General features: G+C 45.7%; 1 protein-coding gene across 4 annotated transcripts in view; it reads left to right on the forward strand.

Moving 5' to 3' along the window:
- Positions 1-350: 350 nt before the first annotated feature.
- The window catches only part of MYO18B (myosin XVIIIB), a 345,583-nt gene continuing 326,641 nt past the window's right edge, over positions 351-19,292 (forward strand). For 2 of the 4 annotated variants that reach the window (XM_075568956.1, XM_075568957.1), the window contains exon 1: positions 352-515. The gene's annotated coding sequence lies outside the window, so the exon portion shown is untranslated. Of the gene's footprint in view, positions 516-19,292 lie in introns of all 4 variants that reach the window. The other 2 variants (XM_075568959.1, XM_075568958.1) reach the window with 2 other exon arrangements.

Below are 19,292 nucleotides of genomic sequence, written 5' to 3' on the forward strand. Positions count from 1 at the left end.
GTAAGCTCTTCTGGGCAGGGGCGGTGTCTGTCACAATCCTATGGGCTGCGTCCCATTGGGAGAAAAGCGCCATATAAATAAAGCTATTATAATTTTAAAGTTATTATGTACTCTCCAGATCCTACCACCATCACAAATTGACCACTAGTCTGTGTTTTGTTTGTTTTTCCTCTTGCCCTCTTCACCGAAAATGTCACTACCAGACCCATCTCCCTTCTGACTCCAAGACCTGTCAAAATACCCTCCCCCCACCCCCATAAGCTGGTGTGGATATTTATAGCAATGACTTGTGTCCACTCAGCTGTTGCTATCATACTGGAGGCTATTTGGCAAGGCGGGGGGGAGGGACCATGATGCAGCTAGGGGACCCTAACTTAGTCATTCCCCTGCTGCCTGCTCTTTCTGCTTTGTAGGACCCTTTAGCTGCTTCCTCCTTCCCGCAGGATCCCGATTCCTCACCTCCCGGAGGATTTATAACTTGCTGCCAAACCAGAGCTGGGACCTTCGAAACCAAGGTAAAAGTCATCGGTCATCTTGATCACTTTTCATTTCTTTGAACAACAAGAACCTCGTCTAAGTATTAAGAAAGTGACAGTCACAGAGAATGAGAGCGTAGAGGACAAACACAAGGGGACTACAGTTTCTGGCTTGTAATCTTCCAATCTGAATCAGAGAGGGAGTTAAAATACTTGAGTGGTCTGACATTGAATGGTATTGTATTGGTATGTTCCGTGAATTATGTCTTGTTATACGAAGCTGTTTTTGAACTCCTGTGGAGTGGCACACGTTTGCTTTTTTAAAATATAAACACGCATAGGGGACTATGTATCAAACCTCCGATAGTCGCGGTTTGCCGCGGTGCGTGATATTACCTTTGCTGCGGCGTCGGTACCGAGAAAGTTGCTCATCTTGTTTCTTATGTTTGTCGCACCCAGTTGATTTAGCCGACCGAAGAGAGAAATAGGGAGCCAGTAAAAGACGCCAACACTGATCTCGCCCATTGTAATGTTACGCCAAGTAACTTCTCCTTAACTCGCCTGTAACCGCTCCCCGAATCGTTAGATGGCTCAAAAATGGTTGAGTTCATCCGAAGTGGCAGATTCACCAAGCGCTGGGTCAGGTTAACGCAGACCCTGCTGCGCTAACTCCCATTCAAGTTAACGCCAGATCTGGTGCGCTGATCCTTACCAGCGTGTGATGATTCTGCCCCACAGGGTTCTTTACGAGCTTCTAAACCGCGTTAAAAAAAACGGCCTAAGAATTATGCAAGAAAATAAATTCAAGCGCCAACAATTTATTTATTTTTTAACTTTAATAAACCTGATGCAGACTTTTCACACCAGTTTTGCAGCTGTGAAACTTAGAAATGAGACCCCAAAGTGCATTTATGCAGATGGACAGTAACAAAGGTTATTGCCCCTTGTTATGGTGGGATATTCTGATATTCTGCGTTATCACTGCCATTGAATCGTATGGAAAACTTGTGATATTCTGCTTTATCTGGCTATGTTCTGCATTACATACAGAACCCCTGTAAGCTCACTGTGTATTTGTGTCAATGGATGTAGCACTGGGCTCTGTCTGTGTTTCATGTTTTGTCTCTGATTTTAAATATATTCTGCATTATCAGTAGGTAAAATAAAGCTGGCGAAATCTGTATACTATAACACCAAGAGGCACGACATTAAATTGACGCTGGTAGCATCAACGTAACAGAAAGGCAGTGACTCTACGTCTTACAGATGTAGCCAGCCTTACCGTTCGCATGGCCGCGAGTGTGGTCCTGTGAGTGCGCCAATTGTGGCCTGGCAGCATTAATGCGGTGGGAGGTCCCATTAAAATTAATGGGCAGCCCCCTCTCCAGCCCCCTCCCCAGCACCTTGGCTTTTCAGCATTTTACCTGTGGCGCCTGGGACAGTAAGGCCGAGTACATCTGTACGTGTTAGCAACTACACTTTATCTCCTCTTTATCAGGTCTGTTAGTCCTTTGCTGTTCAGGACTCTTCAGTGACTATATTTAGACCGGGCAGAATTAGGAATCTCGACAGTTACCACAGGCTCAGAGCTCCCAACAGCCAACGTGAGCAAGATCTGAGGACTCCAGGCTATAGATTAACCCGTTCCAGTCCTTTAATTCGCTTTCTAATGCATGGCAGTAGTCTGTCTGTGTCTGGACTGCTGACTTGTTATAGCTGGGAGTGCCTGAAAGAAATATAGCGCCAGCACCATGGGAATTTAAAATGGCCACTAAGGAGATGGTCGCTGTGATGCGTTGCATGTCCCTCACTGACTGGCTGCTGCCGCTACTTACCAAACTCACTGTGAAAATCCTTTTCACAGTGAGGTTTGGGGAGATACCGGTGACAGGAAAGTGGCAGCTCTGCAGAGGTGAGATTATGAGCTTTATTTTACAGACGCCGAAACAGCCGGCTGAAAATCCTTAATGAAGTCTATGGAATCTTTGGCCCAAACAGTCACTTTGGCATACTGTATAAACAATTACCTGTATATATTATACACACACTCAGCTGAGTGAGATTACTCATTGAGTGGCAGGAGACCGGCAGCAGCTGAGTACCACCGGTCTTCCGGCACTCGACCGCGTGATCGCTTGGTGTAGCGACCACGTTATTGCGCGCAGGGCTCCCATGACATGAATGGAAGTGGTGGGTACTCCACTTGTTTTTTGCGGTGAAGGTGATCTCCCCATGAATACAGGCGACCTTGTATGTCTCGGGGCCCCCAGAGTGCTGGTGCTCATGAAGTTCAGGAATGTGTTGAGGAAAAAGAAAGGGCGTTTCGGATTTCAATGCAAAAAAGAATTTATCGAGCCATGGCGGCCCGGTGTTTTGGCTGGTCCAGCCATATCCTAGAGCAGTGGTTTCCAACCTTTTTTCGGTGAAGGAACCCCAAGTGAAATTCTGAGGAACCCCCAACCTTCTCTAACAACAACTCTGTGATCAGACGCATTGTAAATTCTTCTGTATTTCATACAATTTTCAAATGACCAGAACATTGCTGGGAGCCCTTTAAGGATGTCCGGGGAACCCAAGGGTTCGTAGCAACCCTGGTTGAAAAACAGTCCTAGAGAAAGGCTGCTGGACAAGCCAAAACAGTCTACACCATGCCCGAATAAATCCTTTTTTTGCCTTGAAATCCGAAGAGCCCTTTCTTTTTTTCCAAAGCACTCTTGATATCATAAACACCAGCAGGTCTGACCATGAGTTAGGAACGTCGGTAGCTATATACACGGCGACTTCATATTTTTGTTCTCCTCTGAGAGGAGAGTTAATATGCTGTGAAGCTGTTTCTCTGTGTTGGGCGAAATGAAGAAAATCAGGGCTCCACGGATTTTCTCAATGAACTAATTTATTGCCAATAGACTTGACGTTGCGGCCACACAGGCCTTTCTCAAAAGCAGAAATGGCATAACTCTTTGTCGGGCAACATTTTGGCCCCATTCATTTGTATCTCTTCTCCAGAACTGGGGAGACCGCTTCACAGCACACTGAATACACGTGATACGTTTGAGGAGCCAGATTTACGGTCTCTGGAGCCGCGGATGAAACAGCAAAACTCTGCGGCTCTGGCGACGGTGGCTGCCGCGGTCTCGCAGCGTGGGGGGATCGTGCTTCCTTATCAGTGCTTCCCCCCCCCAGTAATCCTGCTGCCGTGAACCTTAGTTCTTGCTACATCTGTGTGTTACCACTGTTGCCATTGGACTGGTACAGCATTACTGATTACTATAGGGCAACACGCATTGCATGAACCTCTGGTAGGAAAGGGGTTAATGGGGTTTGAAGGAAGCAAATTTGGAGTTTTGGTGGTTCTGTTAATTTATGGAATACAGCAAAAAAAAATTTGGACGGTTTATTGCTGTGATCTAAGTCAGGGGTGCTCAACAGCAGTCCTCAAGCCCCCCTAACAGGTCAGGTTTTCAGGATATCCCTGCTTCAGCACAGGTGTCCTTGCTTCAGCACAGGTGGCTCAATGAGAGGCTCGGATTGAGCCACCTGTGCTGAACTGGGATATCCTGAAAACCTGACCTATTGGGGGAGGGAGGGTGGTTGAGGTCTGGAGTTGAGGACCCCTGATCTAAGTGGATTACAGTAAAACAAAAAGTAGGGGTCTTGTGCCTGATGTAATTTATGAGACACTGAGTCGAGCTCTTGGGACTGTATGTAAGCAACCCGTCTGGTGTTCATACAGTACAGGGACGGAGGAAGGTTTTCTAAAAGAAATCCATTTTTTTTTTTTTAGAAAACAAAGTCCAGGTATCAAGAGAATGAACCTGTTACAGAAAAAATAAATAAAAGAGAAACTGACCGCAAAGGTTCTTCAATTTGTATTTTAAGCAGCAATTCTCCCCAAAATGATTTTCCTGGGTATAGGGGTCTGTCCTGTGCCCCACTCCCACCCCCAACCTCGGGGACCCTTTAATTCCTGAAATGGGTTTTTTTTCCTTCCTAAAAGTATTTTTTTTTAAAATAACATCTCTTTATTTGGTGCATCCAGAGGAATACGAGAAGATTGCATTACAGGCACTTATTGTAACGGTTTACAGCAATCACAACACACGTCTCATAATATCCGGTGTGAGTTTAGGGATATACCCCCCCCGTTATACATTATACTGAGGAATATTTGGGTACGTCTGCGTCTGCCTGCGACACGATGACGGATTTCTGGAGCAAGTGGGAGGAGTTAGTTATATTTGCATATTGGCGCAAGTCTATATATTAAGGCTGCGGTACGCAAACTGGGGGGCGGGAGAATTTCTAGGGGGTGGGCACGAGTGGTTACAGAGGCCCCGCGCTCTTCTCCACGGCATTTCAATTAAATGCCAGGGGAAGTGCGGGCCTGTGTAACTCACTTACCTGCTGCCAGCCGGGTCTTCTGCGATGCGTCGCCATGGCAACACGCCGTCATGTGACTGTCACGAGTCGCCATGGCACGCGCGGCAAATGACGCGATGGGTCACGTGACGTGACATGACCAGCGATGTCATTTGATGCTGAGCCATTGGGAGAGGGGGGCGCGAACGCTGCGGCTCCAGGGAAGGGTCCGCAGCTCAAGAAGTTTGCGCCCCCCTGTATTAAGGAACGTGCAGTTTGTGTTACTTTTCCAGATGGTTTCCTGCGTTGGTTTTCTTTGTCACCTTAAAGGTGGTCTATGTCTTCCCCCCCCCCGCAGAATTCTAGCGTGGCACGCATCAAATTCTAGCGTGGCACGCATCAAATTCTAGCATGGCACGCATCAAATTCTAGCGTGGCACGCATCAAATTCTAGAGCAGTGGAAATACACTTCATAAATATGCTGTGTTTCGGACAGAAAAAAATGCGTCAAATTCTAGCGTGGCACGCATCAAATTCTAGCGTGGCACGCATCAAATTCTAGCGTGGCACGCATCAAATTCTAGCGTGGCACGCATCAAATTCTAGCGTGGCACGCATCAAATTCTGGCGTGGCACGCATCAAATTCTAGCGTGGCACGCATCCAATTCTAGCGTGGCACGCATCCAATTCTAGCGTGGCACGCATAAAATTCTAGCGTGGCACGCATCAAATTGTAGCGTGGCACGCATAAAATTGTAGCGTGGCACGCATAAAATTGTAGCGTGGCACGCATCAAATTCTAGCGTGGCACGCATCAAATTCTAGCGTGGCACGCATCAGTGCTGGCAAGCCAATGAACAAGCAGACCCTGCATCTGATATTCTACTTATCTTCTGGCAAACACGGGAGAACTGATATCCTGAACCAGGCCATTCAATAGGAGCTAATAAAGCTTTAGAATATTCAGGAGCAAAGTTTTCAGATTGGTCTCAATCAAGGGCGGCCTACTCCAGGCCTCAAGGGCCACCAACAGGTCAAGTTATCCGGATATCATGATGATTAAGCCATCTGTGCTGAAGCAGGTATATCGATAAAACCTGACCTGTCTATGGCCCTTTGGGAGTGGAGTTGGCCGCCCCTGGTCTAAATCCTGGGATTGGATGTCAGGAAATGAGAACTAACGATATCTGCCAACATTACAATAAATGTTACAAATTAAATACAAACTAATTCAAAACGAACGTAGATTGTAATAATATTAAATGCCTCACTAACAGGGTATTAACGGTTTCAGTGCCTTCATTTAGGGCATCGAGAGCTAGGAAATAACCTATGTCAAGGGTATTATAAAATATAAATAAGGATAATAGCACCAGTATTCATCATGGTAAATTAAAAAGGAGTGCTGTATTTTTTTAATGTGCCTGTAAGAGCAGTTTACCAGCTTGACACATAAATTGCACAACACACCAGCAGCAAAGGAGTTAAGAAGTGCATTTTTGGATGGAATTAGAAGAATCTTGAATTGACTATAGATGGCAAGAATATGGTAGCGTTGTGGTCATGATGCCGGGAATAATACAATATTATTCCCAGGTATTATATCTGTTATGGATATGATGTCATGCCCTTGAATATTAAAATGTCCATGAGCATAGCATAATACTCAGCCATACTAAAATAAAGTCATGTATCACTAAACAGCTGTGTATCATAATGTACATAATGTACAAGCTGAAGGAGCGGCTCAGTGAGTAAAAGCACTGACTCAGTAAAGTGTCACACTCACTTTGGGGTTGGTGAGCCTTGTACAATGCTGTGTACTCTGTTAGCGTTATATAAGATATATATATATATATATATATATATATATATATATATATATATATATATATATATATACATGTAGAGGTATCAGTACCGTGTTAGCCGAGCTTCAATAATCAAAAAATAAATAGATGATACCGTTCTGTGGCTAACGAAATGCTTTTATTTGTGCGAGCTTTCAAGATACACTGATCTCTTCTTCCGGCGATGTTACAATGAATGAAGCAAGGATTACTTAAAAACAGTGTCTCTTGGAATGTTATCTGTGCTGGTCCTTCCCCCGTGTGGATGAGATTTATGGCTGGAGGTGTCAAAGGGTAACTGAAAGCAAGTGAAGAAAGAGTATGTATGTGTATCAGTGTGAATAAAAATGAATGGAGAGCCCACAGTATAAACTGTGCTCTACACAAGGTGTGTGTGGAGTGAGAGGGGATATAAATGGTGTAGGTGGGTGTGGAAATGTGAGAGTTTGTAGCACAACTAAAAGTGTGTGTGGATACTATGTGGTCCCTATTGGTGTATAGGGATGGAAAAATAAGGAGTATTAGTATGTGTGAGAGACAGCTGTGTGTGCATACATATAGCACAGTATGTACATACATGGCCTTTAGCGTTCATGGGAAGAGAGTTCGCTTGTGTCAGTAATGACTCATAAAATTTCGATCTCTGTTTAGGCCACTGCTAAGTGTCCCGAACAGTTGCATAAATTTGTATTCATGCAACCGTCTCTCTTTCGGGGTTTTAAGATTACCTTTGAGTATGGCAACCCTCAGATCGTTCATCTTATGGCCAGAGTCAGAGAAATGTTCGCCAACAGGACTGTCTCTTGTTCCGCGTGTGATGCTGTGGCGATGCAGGTTCATTCTCTTGTTTAGCCCCTGTCCTGTCTCACCTATGTAGTAGCAGCCCCCTGGGCATTTCATGCACATGATGAGGTACACGACATTGCTGGAGGAACAGGTGAACCCTCCTCTGATTTTGTATTCCCGATTCTTGTGTGGTATTTGTATTGTGTCCGCTGTGTAGAGCATTGCGCAGGTTTTGCATCTTGGGTCCTGGCATGGTTTTGTCCCGCATTCAGTTGTACTGCTGAATACTTTACTCCTCACCATAATATTCTTGAGATTATGGGGTTGTCTGTATGATAATAAGGGTGCTTCAGGGAAGACCTGTTGCAGTCTTGTATCTTCCTGGAGGATGGGTTGTAGTTTCCTGGCGATCTTGCGTAGGGCTCCTAGATGTGGGTTATATGTGACCACCAAAGGTACCCTGTCGCTTGTCTCCTTCTGTTTGTATTCAAGGAGATCACTTCTTGGTATTCTGGTGGCTTTGTGAATTTGCTGGTCTACAATTCTGTGGTTATATCCACGGTTTATAAAGTCTGATCTCAAGGCTTTAATCCGCTGGTCTCTGTCTGTTGTGTCGGAGCATATCCGGTTGTATCGTATGGCTTGACTGTAGATGGTTGCATGTTTGGTGTGTGTCGGGTGGAAGCTGTTGTCCCTCAAATAGCTGGCTCTGTCTGTAGGTTTGCGGTATACAGAAGTCTGTAGTTGGTTGTTCTTTATAGTAATGGTGGTGTCTAGAAAATGTACTTCATCCGGGGAATGGGTGAGTTTGAGGTTGATGGTCGGGTGGAAAGTATTGAAGTTGTCATAGAACTGTAGGAGGTCCTGTTCGCCAGAGGTCCAAATCAGGAGGATTTCATCGATGTAGCGAAGGTATGTAAGGGGTTTCAAGTGACAGGTGGACAGAAAGTCCCTTTCCAGTTTTGCGCAGAACAGATTGGCATACTGTGGCGCCATCCGAGTACCCATAGCGGTCCCGGTTGTCTGGAGGTATGTGTCATTTCCAAATGTGAAGTAGTTATGGGTCAGAATAAATTCAATGCATTTAGTCACTGTCTCTGTGAGTGGCTCCTGCGATCCCAGAAAGTACAGCCTGCAGATACACCCTTATTATCATACAGACAACCCCATAATCTCAAGAATATTAAGGTGAGGAGTAAAGTATTCAGCAGTACAACTGAATGCGGGACAAAACCATGCCAGGACCCAAGATGCAAAACCTGCGCAATGCTCTACACAGCGGACACAATACAAATACCACACAAGAATCGGGAATACAAAATCAGAGGAGGGTTCACCTGTTCCTCCAGCAATGTCGTGTACCTCATCATGTGCATGAAATGCCCAGGGGGCTGCTACTACATAGGTGAGACAGGACAGGGGCTAAACAAGAGAATGAACCTGCATCGCCACAGCATCACACGCGGAACAAGAGACAGTCCTGTTGGCGAACATTTCTCTGACTCTGGCCATAAGATGAATGATCTGAGGGTTGCCATACTCAAAGGTAATCTTTAAACCCCGAAAGAGAGACGGTTGCATGAATACAAATTTATGCAACTGTTCGGGACACTTAGCAGTGGCCTAAACAGAGATCGAAATTTTATGAGTCATTACTGACACTAACGAACTCTCTTCCCATGAGCGCTAAAGGCCATGTATGTACATACTGTGCTATATGTATGCACACACAGCTGTCTCTCACACATACTAATACTCCTTATTTTTCCATCCCTATACACCAATAGGGACCACATAGTATCCACACACACTTTTAGTTGTGCTACAAACTCTCACATTTCCACACCCACCCACACCATTTATATCCCCTCTCACTCCACACACACCTTGTGTAGAGCACAGTTTATACTGTGGGCTCTCCATTCATTTTTATTCACACTGATACACATACACACTCTTTCTTCACTTGCTTTCAGTTACCCTTTGACACCTCCAGCCATAAATCTCATCCACACCGGGGAAGGACCAGCACAGATAACATTCCAAGAGACACTGTTTTTAAGTAATCCTTGCTTCATTCATTGTAACATCGCTGGAAGAAGAGATCAGTGTATCTCGAAAGCTCGCACAAATAAAAGCATTTCGTTAGCCACAGAACGGTATCATCTATTTATTTTTTGATTATATATATATATATGTTAATATTATAGTAGACTGTAGACATTGACCATGTAGAAAATAAGTTACTACAGTATAAGCAAATAAAAAGGCATGGAATGGATGCACAGACAGAAACAGATACACATACGTATTATGAATCAATTGGGCAAATGGAGCAGCTGATACAGACACAAAGAACCTTCAAGTGCAGTTATTCTGGAAAATAGATGAAAGTGTGCATTCAATTTAGACAGTGACAATAGGGTAGTGTTATTCATACATATGATGTAATACTCATCATGGATGCTACATTATTATTCCTGGGCATGACATAGTATCTGTTACAAATAAACAGTTAGTCATGGGTATGATGTCAACCTAATACTCGGACATACTCAAATACTAATCAAATACTGTTGATCAACTAGAGGAAACTATACACTAGCCATGTGTAGAAGCAGGGATAATCCCAATATCAGCATGGATAAGATATCAAGTTTGTTACCATACCGTTGTGATATTTTGGACAAGCGATAAATCTCCACTGTGCCAACATCCACCAGACTGTAGGATTGTGTGTACATTTAACGCAGGGCTTTTGGAAATGTGCAATTATAAATGGGATTATACATCTTTCCAATATTCTACACATTTACCAAAACATCTCAATTTAAAATCAGATTTATTCTAGGAAAGAAATCCAAAGTAAAAGCGATGTGTGTGTGTGTGTGTGTGTGTGTGTGTGTGTATATACGGTATCTGCACCAGTACTGCTTTAATTCTACAGCCATTGGACTTTAATCCATGCCCGCCTCCCTCCGCCTTTAGAAAGTTAATAATTCAATGCTGTCTACATGCAAAAGGATATATCTGGGACCATATTTACTAAGCAGTGCTACGCCATAAAACACCTTATGAGAGTAACTAAATCTTGTGATCTTCACAAGGGCCAGAATTCTGGTGCCCGCGTCAGAAGGCTGATTTTGGGTGCCCAAGGTTACTAGTTTCTACATCGTTTAGGATTATCCTAAGGCTGCGGTCCCAGTCACTGCCACAGCGCACGGCTCGGCGTGCGCTGTGCTATCAAGCCCCGCCCCCCCAGTCTGGCCGGTCCCAGTCCCTACCGTGTCGCGCACCTTTCCCCAGCGGTGCGCGACAGGTTTTCAGGGAGGCAGGGGAATTTGAAATTAGCATCCGCGACGGAGGCGTTGCCACGCCCCCGCCGGCGGTTCAGCCAATAAGGGCGAACCAGCCGTGGGACGTCATGGCCACGCCCCCACAAACCCACAGCCACGCCTCCTCCCGTCGCAAACTTTCCCTCTCTCCTCAGACCGCCTATCGCGGTGCAGCGCTGTGCACGCGCCGCCCCCCCCCCCCCCGCCGGGCGTGCGTGCCACAGTGAAGACTGGGGACTCAGCCTAAGGATTGACCAGCTTCTGGGCAAGGTGCTTGCCCTGGGCCCCGCGACTTTGATAAGTCCCGCTCTCCTTCCTCTCCCTCCTCCTCGGCGCCGGCGGGATCTAAATTCCTCCGGCAATGTGCGATCATGTGACCACGGCGGCCAATTTGTAGGAAGAGGAGGGATCCTCCGTTTCCTCACTGGGCAGTTTCCCCGTCCAGCGCTCCATGGGAACCCGGGGAAAAAACTGACGCAATAAGGATGATGTAGTCACTATGTCCTGGGGAGCCCAAAGGGTTAAGGCAGCAATCCCGCCCAAAATGGGGGTTGACTTTTATTTTTTTATGATACTGTACTTAGCAGCAACCACAGCTGGTCTTTTTTAAACATATATTTTAATTCATTTTTTTTTTTTTTACATAATTGAAACCCGGAGGGTCTCTGGAGCTGAAAATAACATGTCTCCCGCAGCCAGGACTGCTGATGTAAATACAGTATTGTACCGTGGTTAACCCTTCGGGTGTCAATGCAGCCCCTCCGGCACATTGCGATCACGGGTGGCGCGAACGGAAGTGGAGACCCTGAAGCGCCGGACCTCATGGAGTGGTGGTTGTGGCGGCTATGTCATGTGACACTCAAAGGTCAAAGGGTTAAACCACAGACATCAAAAGTCTCCAGGGAGCAATTACTGGCAATCAGTACTTTTCTGGCCAGAAGCCTGAAAGAAAGATAAACCAGTCTTCAGATAAGGAAACGTGTAGCAGGACATGTTTTAACTCATTACTTCCAGGGACGCTCAAAGAGCATGTGTCAAAAGTAACATAAATATTACCAGATGCAAAAATCCCATTATTTTCTCTCCTACAGAAAAATACATTTTGTCAGAGAGACATTGCTGCTCGGATACACACGTGAGGGTCAATGTACAGTGCTAAAAGTCGTCGACAGCTTTTTGGCACACAATTGGTGCTGGGAAATCTCATTTTGAATTGAGCTTGTGTGAGCCTCTGTACCCATTGGAAATTCTGGGCCATCAGCGTCAACTTTAAAAAATGATTTTCTGTTGGTCACAGAACTGACCCGTGCTTGGTGTACAGATGTGAATGATATGAGAATGCGTCAAAATGGCGTGCCAAGTTCATTTTGGCGTAAACCCTAAAAAGACATTTAATAGCGCAGAATGAAGTTGCAATGTATCAACCTAAAAATGTATTTGATGCAGCACAGATGTTGACAACCTTTTTTTGAAGATATCTATTGTATCTGCCATCACAGTCTCCATGGGTAATGAATTCCACATTGTAACTGCCCTTACTGTAAAGAACCCTTTCCTTTGTTGCTGGTGAAATCTCCCATCCTCCAACCTTAAGGGATGGCCCCGGGTCCTTTGTACTGCCCGTGGGATGAATAGTTCTTTTGAAAGCTCCTTCTATTGTCCCCGAATATATTTGGATATAGTTATCATATCCCCTCTTAGACGCCTCTTTTCTAATGTAAATAAATCTAATTTAGCTAGCATCTCCTCATAAGTTAGAATGTCCATCCCCTTATTATTAATTTGGTGGCTCTTCTCTGCACTCTCTCTAGTTCCATAATGTCTTTTCTAAGTAGTGGTGCCCAAAATTGTACTCCATATTCAAGGTGTGGACTTACTAATACTTTATATAGTGGCAAATTATGTTTACTTCCATTCATTGCCCATTTAATGCAAGATAATGCAGCTACTGCATGACATTGGGCACTATTGCTGATAATAATAATAACAACTTTATTTCATATAGCGCTGTTCTCCCAATGGGACTCAAAGCGCGTCACACACGCAGTACGCAGCACATAGGAATGTTACAGACACAGTCCCTGCCCAGATGAGCTTACAATCTGTTTGTGTGGTGCCTGAGGCACAGGGAGATAAAGTGACTTGCCCAAGGTCACAAGGAGCCGACACCGGGAACTGACCAGGTTCCCCTGATTCCAACTCAGTGTAAATGTTTACAGCAGAAGTGACCAACTCCAGTCCTATAGGGCCACCAACAGGTCAGGACATCAGAAGTGGGAGGGGGGGAGACAAAATGGGAGGGAGAAGAGGGAGAGACAAGGGGGGGGGGAGAAGGAGGGAAGAGAGAATGGAAAGGGGGAGAGGGAGAAAGAGAGGAGGGAGAGGGGGTGGAGAGAGACGTAGGAGAGGAGCTGTACCCACTGCCTACCTGCTGCCCTGGAGGATTGAGGGGCCTGTAAAGGGGCTTCAGAGTTGCCTCCTGTGGAGGGTGCCCGCGGAGGTGCCTGTCAGAGGAGCCTCCCTTCCACCGGCATACAGCAGCGGTGCGCAAACGGGAGGTCGGGAGTTTTGTCTGGAGGGGCGCGGGCGGTTGCAGAGGCCCGCGCTCTTCCCCCAGGCATTTCAATTAAATGCCGGGGATCGTGTGAGGCCCCTGCAACAAAAAAAATCTTACTGGGATCCAGATGCGGTGATGCGTCTCGATGGCCACGGGGTCATGTGACGTCACAGGCGTCAAGTGACGCCGTGGGTCACGTGACCTGACGTCACGTGACCCCGGAGCGTCTTTTGACGCAGTGGTAAAGGTAGAAGGGGGGGTCGCGAGCTCCGGAGTAGGCTGAAAGCAGGGCGCAGTCGTAAAAGTTTGCGTTTCCCTGGCATAGAGCATGCTGCCTCAGACAGGCACCTCCAGGACACCCCTCAGCAGGCCCCCCTGCAAGGCTTGCCAGCAGAGGGCCGGGGTCGGGGCCCCTGTACTCACCCGCCGGGATATGAGTCCGAGCTGTCCCCCCCTGCACGCAACGCACATTTTTTGAAGGTTTGTATTACTTTTTAGCACTGACACACAGACGTGAAAAGCTTTGTCAGTACATAGGCCACACAGTCATTTGTATCACTGTGCCTGACATAGAGTGCTACCTGTTGCCATATCATTGTGGCCAATAACATACACTATGTCACATGTTATTATTCACAAGTGATCAGTTCACCCAGAGGCATAACTAAGAGGGGGGGAGAGGGAGTGTCAGTATCCTGGAACCAGGGTCCCGAATGATGTATGAATAGTTCCAGTTAGCTTAACTCATGCCTTCCCTCTTCCAAAGCACAACAAGTCCTTTTGTCTTTCTTAGTTTTATTGAGGGGAAATCACAGGAGGAAAGGTACTTGCAGATGTAGTGTGGCTAGAGAGTGCTTCTCTCTCTGAAGTGCAGTGTATCAAGGATAAGGCAGTGTAAAACAGAAAGGCCTCGCTGGGGCAAATAGCAGGCAGGTACTCACTCAGAGTCCAGGGTGAAAAGGAAGTGAGGAGCAAGGGTCACACTAGAAGGGAAGTGAGACTATACTAACTGTCAGCAAGGACAGGGGGGTAGGAATAGCCCACTCTCAGCTAGGCGAATAGGAGATTGCAGGCAACCAACACTGACTAGGGCTGTGTAAACAACATGTAACAATAATGTTGCCTTTTCACATGCAGCTAGCTGCTGGGACAGGGAAAATAGCAGGCAGCTAAACTAGGGAGACATGAATCCCATGAGCTGCAAAGGGAGACAGAGAAATGTAAAATCCTGTTCCACGACAGTCAGTGAACTTCCGGTGTCTGCTGCCAGGACGGACACCCTGCTCCAGGTAGTGTCCTGTAACTGAGGAGTAGAGTGCTAAAAATGGGGGGAAGACGGGGGGGGGGGGGGGAGGGAGAATAGGGGGGACAGGGAAGAGGGGGGATGAGAATGGGGTGAGGAGTGAGAATGAGGGGGAGGGAGGGGGAATGGGAGGGGAAGATAAGGGAGAATGGGGGGGAGGAAAGGGGGGATAGAGAATGGGGAAGAAGGGAGAATTGGGGAGGGGAGGATAAAGGGGAATGGGGGAGAAAATAGCGGTGGAGCAGGGGAGCAAGAGGGCGATACCGAATTCCTTCTTTGAGTTCACCCTACAATTACTGGCCATATAAGGCATTTATTCTGCGTATGGCCCTCTTATAATGAAAGAAGGGCTCCTACCTATAATTAAAATGAGGTTTGGGAGGGTGAGAGCAGGGGGTACACTGTATCACTATACATTGCATCGTGCTCATTTTCCCAGCGTGGGTGGGAATTTTTCTCCCTGAGCTGGATTTGCTGGTTTAAGAACATGAGCGATCGCCTGGAGAAGGCAGTGGTTCGTTTAATAGCCTAAATATAGAAAATGCATTATGTGTAAAACTAGTAGTCCCCGAGTAACGTTTAACTGGGGACAAGTATTTGGCAGTCCTTATTGTAAGGTGTATAGGCTACGGAATCAAGTTGGATTACTGTAGATCTCGCCATGTCCATAAAGATAGCTTCTTATGTCAGTATTTGGCAGTGTACAGTACAATAATGAGGCTGTAGGTGTGATCCTTAGAAATACTGTATAAGGTTATAGTGAAGTGCAATGGGGTCCTATTGCTAAGTGTAGCCACTGAAATGTCACTTGTAATCGGGCAATCTCCCTCAGGCCGTCATTATCTACTACCTCCTTCCACATTACTGTTGGAAACACGATCATTCACCCAGTAGCCCAAGCACGCTGCCTAGGGGTCACACTCGATTCCTCTCTCTCATTCTCCTCTCACATTCAAAACGTTTCTAAAACTTGTCGCTTTTTCCTCTGCAATATCACAAAGATACGCCCTTTCCTCGTTTACTCGACTGCTAAAACTCTGGCCCTCATTCTCTCCCGTCTCGATTACTGCAACCTCCTGCTGTCCGGCCTTCCTGCCTCTCACCTGTCTCCCCTACAATCTATCCTAAACGCTGCTGCCAGAATCACTCTACTCTTTCCTAAATCTGTCTCAGCGTCTCCCCTCCTGATATCCCTCTCCTGGCTTCCGATCAAATCCCGTATCTCACACTCGATTCTCCTCCTCACTTTTAAAGCTTTACACTCTTCTGCCCCTCCTTACAGCTCAGCCCTAATTTCTCGCTATGCACCATCCCGACTCTTGCGTTCTTCTCAAGGATGTCTTCTTTCTACCCCCTTTGTATCTAAAGCTCTCTCCCGCCTTAAACCTTTCTCACTTTCTGCCCCGCACCTCTGGAATGCCCTTCCCCTCAATACCCGACTAGCACCCTCTCTATCAACCTTTAAGATCCACCTTAACACACATTTGCTTAAAGAAGCATATAAATAGCACTGTGGATAATCCTGGACACATGATACATAAAGCTTGGCCCCTGCAGACACACTTACTAGAATTCCCTCCTACTGTCTCTATACGTTCCCCTACCTACCAGTTAGATTGTAAGCTCCTCGGAGCAGTGACTCCTCTTCCTTAATGTTACTTTTATGTCTGAAGCACTTATTCCCATGACCTGTTATTTATACTATTTGTTATTTATATGATTACAACCAGTATTACTACTGTGAAGCGCTATGTACATTTATGGCGGTATATAAATAAAGACATACAATAACCTGCCTTATCTGCCAGAAGGGCTTGCAATGTATTGCTTTCAGTGAATGTGTTGCAGGCAGTTCAGGCACCAAAGGGGTTACGATAAAGGCATACAGATAATGACTTCAGCCTGCATTTAATATTGTGATATAGTATGCTTGAGGTGATGTGGCTATTTATGCCCCTTTCCTGTTCTTGTTATGTTTTGGGTTTGGTAAGAACTCTGCCTCCCCTCTCCTCTTTCACAACACTCTTCCCTTTAAATTCTGGATGAGTATTTAATGTCTAACCCGGGATTGGCCAAATTCAGTCCTCAAGGGTCACCAACAGGTCAGGTTTGAAGGATATCCCAACTTCAGCCCAGGTGGTTCAATCAGTGGCTCTGTCAACTAAACAAATCTCCTTTAAACCTGACCTGTTGATGGCACTTGAGGACTGGAGTTGGCCAGCCCTGGTCTAACCCGATCCTGCTGCTGTAATATGACCAGTAAGATGATCAAACAGATGGCTGCACTCTAGCACAGTGTAATGCCCTACAGTATAATGCAGTTTCCGTGCTTGATAAAAAAAAATGTAATTTAGGAAGAAAAAAATAAATAAATAATGAAAACCAAAGTAATTATGATATCAGCACGGGACACAAAAAAGGGGATTGAAGGTGTTTAATGACCCGTAACGCAAATAATAAGCAGGTCATTGCAGACCCATGTTCACCCTTTCTTAATAAAAAAAAAAAAAAAAAATATATATATATATATATATATATATATATATATATATATATATATATAAAGCAGAAAATAGCCGTGTTAGTCCAGTTGCGATAGTGCAGAATAAATGAGTTCTTCAGTATTCGGTGATACCTTTTTTATTGGACTAACAATTTATGTCATAGGACAAGCTTACGAGAGTTATCCTCTCTTCTTCAGGTATTGCTTGACCTGAAGAAGAGAGGATAACTCTCGAAAGCTTGTCCTATGACATAAATTGTTAGTCCAATAAAAAAGGTATCACAGAATACTGAAGAACATATATATATATATATATATATATATATATATATATATATATATATATATATATATATAAAACCATAATACTGAGTTAAGTTATGGTGAGTAAAAAAAGTGACAAAAAACATCCACAGGAAAGCAAATATGCAAATATATCTGTATGCTCATCTGCATGTCTTAGGCAGGTCTGCAACCCCGCCTTTCCCCATTATCACCCAGCATACAGCACTTCCACTGCAGCAAGGGATTCTGGGAAATGACATGCAAATGAGCACACAGTGTCACTTTTTGTCTCAATAACCATTTTAACATGGTTCCCTATAGGCTTAAGCTTGCTGCATGGTCACAGCTTTGAGCACAGCCAGGGTTAAGGTGCATACCCAGAAAACCACCCACAGACAGCTGTTTCGACCTTGATGGGTCTCATCAGTGTGGGGTTGATTTTACTGGGAATGCAAGAGAGGCTATGGGATAGGGTAAACCATAATACTGAGTTAAGTTATGGTGAGTAAAAAAAGTGACAAAAACCCTCAACAGGAAAGCAAATATGCAAATATAGCTGTATGCTCATCTGCATGTCTTAGGCAGGTCTGCAACCCCGCCTTTCCCCATTATCACCCAGCATACAGCACTTCCACTGCAGCAAGGGATTCTGGGAAATGACATGCAAATGAGCACACAGTGTCACTTTTTGCCTCAATATCCATTTTAACATGGTTCCCTATAGGCTTAAGCTTGCTGCATGGTCACAGCTTTGAGCACAGATGAGACCCATCAATGTCGAAACAGCTGTCTGTGGGTGGTTTTCTGGGTATGCACCTTAACCCTGGCTGTGCTCAAAGCTGTGACCATGCAGCAAGCTTAAGCCTATAGGGATCCATGTTAAACTAATTTCTACATGTATTAAACATTGAAGGACAGATCAATAAAATAAACGCTTATAAAGTAGTTATTTTCTACAAAGGATCAGTCGGTGATGTCATTTGGGGTCGGTGATGTCATGTGGGGTCGGTGATGTCATTTGGGGTTGGTGATCGCATCATTGACATGTCAGGCCCCGGAGCGATGTATAGCCCAAAGTAAGTGGTGGGTTCATGGATATTTATTCATGCTGGACCTGTGGATGGTCTCACTTTCTGGTGTTGTAGCATCTGTCCTGTGTAACCAGCGGTGTTGCTACACCCAGGGCTGGTGGACGGGCATTAGGTGCCAGAGGAAAACCTGCAGCCTTGCGCCTCCCCCTCACCCCAATTAACTGTCAAAAATGAACATTGTGCATTAGTATGAATACAAATTCTCCATGCATACTTACAGATTTAATTTACATTAAAAAGGAGATTATGATGCTTGTTGCACATTCTTATTGTGGACGGGGGGGGGGGGGGGGGTCAGTTAAGTTTCCTGGGGGTAGTTATGTGCATGGAGGAGGGAGGAGGAGGTGTGGGCCTCGGGGTAATAGTATGGGCTTGTGAGGCAGGGAGGGCCACAAAAGAGGGAGGGGGGCAGAATGCAGCCTTAGGATAATGGAGGGGGCCTGCTAGAGGCCTGCCGGAGGAGTTTGTCCGAGACGGCCTGTCAGAGGGTGTACACGGAGTTGCCTGTCAGTTCCACCAGCCCTCAGCAGACCCCCTCTGTGAGGCATCTGTTAGGGTCACTGTCATGGTGCCCACGCCCCCTGACTCGGGGCACTAATCCCAGCTGTCCCCCACCTCCCTATCGGTGGCCCTGCTGCTAAAGGGGATCCCCATTTATTTGCTGCCCCCAAATTTTCGCCATCTTGATGAACACTTAGTTTGCCTTGTGGTCAAAACTGACCCTGTCATTTAGAACAATGAGCAA

The sequence above is a fragment of the Ascaphus truei genome, chromosome 13, assembly GCF_040206685.1.
Source record: "Ascaphus truei isolate aAscTru1 chromosome 13, aAscTru1.hap1, whole genome shotgun sequence".
Lineage (NCBI taxonomy): Eukaryota > Metazoa > Chordata > Amphibia > Anura > Ascaphidae > Ascaphus > Ascaphus truei.